Source organism: Echinops telfairi, unplaced genomic scaffold (genome assembly GCF_000313985.2).
Source record: "Echinops telfairi isolate 266 unplaced genomic scaffold, ASM31398v2 ScPeMD7_7469;HRSCAF=8507_1, whole genome shotgun sequence".
NCBI classification, from domain to species: Eukaryota; Metazoa; Chordata; class Mammalia; order Afrosoricida; family Tenrecidae; genus Echinops; species Echinops telfairi.
This window is the reverse complement of record NW_022111373.1, coordinates 1,297,086-1,299,389: the sequence shown is the minus strand read 5'-3', so window position 1 is coordinate 1,299,389 and position 2,304 is coordinate 1,297,086. Positions and strand designations below refer to the sequence as shown.

The following is a 2,304-nucleotide window of genomic DNA, read 5'->3' as shown; positions in this document are numbered from 1 at the left end:
AAAAAAATCAATCAGAGTTCCTATATACTATGGAAGAGAGCTCTGAAAAGGAAGTCAAGAAGATAACACCATTTATAATAGCCACACAAAAGATGAAGTACTTAGGAACAAACCTAACCACAGAAATAAAAGACTTGCACAAAGAAAACTATAAAACACTACTAGAAGAAACCAAGAGTTCTACATAAATAAAAGAATGTTCCATGCTCGTGGCTAAGAAGACCTAACATTGTGGAAAATATCAATGGCATCCAAAACAATTCATAAAAATAATGCAATTCTAATCCAAATCCCAACAGCATTCTTTGAAGAAATGGAGAAACTAATCACCAACTTCATATGGAGAGCAAGGAGACCCAGGATAAACAAAGCACCCAGGATAAACAAATAAGAAGAAGAATAAAGTAGGAGGCTTTTCACTTCCTAACCTTAAAACCTAATACAGAGTCATGGTAGCCAAAACAGCCTGGTAATGATACAACAATAGATAGAGACGAATGGAAAAAAATAGACAATCCAGAAAAATATCCATCCACTTACACACAACAGATTTTTAACACAGGATCAAAATTAAATGGAGAAGACGGTCTTTCAACAAATTGAGCTGGCAACATTGGGTTTCCATTCACTACACATACAAAAGCAAACTCAAGAGGGGTTAAGGACCAAAGTGTAAACCTTAGAACTATAAAAATCATCAATATGAAAATAGGGACAAGACATCAACAAAGTCTCCATGGAAGAAGCACACCAGCATGTGTGATCCAAGGATTGTAAATAATAAAATCTGAGTTATTTATTGTGCCAAATTGGCCGATAAACACAAGTGGGGTTAATTGAAGGGCAGAAGGATAAATGGCTCGGTGAGCCTCACCTTTCTAGTTCTCGGGTCTCGTTTTGTGATGGTGGGACCAGGGTGCAGCTGCCTTAGCAGTTCCCTGCTTCAGCTTGCAAGGCTGACTTCCTGCAAGACATCCCCAAGGAGAAACCGCATGGACCTATCCCAATTCAGCCCTGGGTGCTGGAGCGGCCTTGTGGAGACCCCTGCCAGCACTGAGATGCTTACACATTTACTGACTCGGCTTTCCTCCTGCAGTCAGCATCATCGCATCTGTTTTGTGAGATGGAGGAGGACTTTGTGGATTGGTGCCAGACATATGGGTCAATGGGGTAATGTTGGACTTGTGGGCTTGGGCAGCACTGGGTTTGGATGCTTTCTTGATGCGCACTTAACCTTGATATAAAACTCTCTCTTATGCATGAGTTTCTGTGGATTTGTTTCTCTAAAGTACCCAGACTAACACAAAATCCAAATCAAAAGGAAGAAATAGTTTCAGTGCTTAAATCGTGACTACATGCACAGTTTGCAGAAGGTTATAACATAAATGATAGCAGAAACTCAAAATCCATTTTCAGGGTGCTCACATGGATTAATCCTCCGATGAATCCCATCTGATCATAGTCAGGGGATGTGAATAGCCTTGCTATCAGACAGAGAGCATTGGAAAGTTTATTATGGCAGATGTACTAAGTTAAGATGTAATTCCTTATCATTTGATCTTCCTTTTGCCCCAAAAATGTTTCAGTTCTTAATATTTCCCCCTTTCTTTTTGATTGAGGTTTTTCCTATCTTTTTATCTAGTTGTTGTTGGGATTTTTGTTTACTTGCTTGCTTCTAGTCTGTGTTTTGCATCACTTTCTGTATATGAAATCCAGGATAAATAGATCTACAGAGCAGTAGCTGAATGGTGACACAATGAATATATTTGTATGTTTGGCTGAATAGTGCCACCCAAAATAAATATACATTTTTTAAAAGCAAAATGGCAGTAAGTATTATAATGTAAAAATATTTATATTAAAAATGAGAATGCAAAAAAAAGGCATGAAAAGTAATTAAAAGGTCATAAAGCTACAACAGTTAAAGTAACATTGTATTTACAAATGAACAGACACAGATTAGAGAATCAGAAAAGAAAATACAGAAATAAACCCAAATGTATGTAGGGATGTACCATATGGCAAAGTGGAATCTTAAATCTGTGAAAAAAATATGGATTGTTCATTAAGTGGTGTTGGACAATTGAGTAACCAAGTGGAACTGAAAATAAAACTACCTCTCTATCTCATTCTTTTAGCAAAATAAATACCAGGCAATTAAAGGTATAAAGAAATAAAACCATATGAGGTATTAGTAGAAGGCAACATGGGAGAATACTTTTTATTATCTTAGAGCAGAAAACTTTCTTTAAATATGGCTAGAAACAAAGCCCACATGGAAGAACAGATCAGCCTATGTGATCA

At 36.9% G+C, this 2,304-nt stretch overlaps 1 protein-coding gene across 3 annotated transcripts in view; it reads right to left on the bottom strand.

The window, feature by feature from the left end:
• NME5 (NME/NM23 family member 5) overlaps positions 1 to 2,304 on the bottom strand; it is a 24,691-nt gene that overhangs the window by 1,381 nt on the left and 21,006 nt on the right. The window lies entirely within an intron of this gene.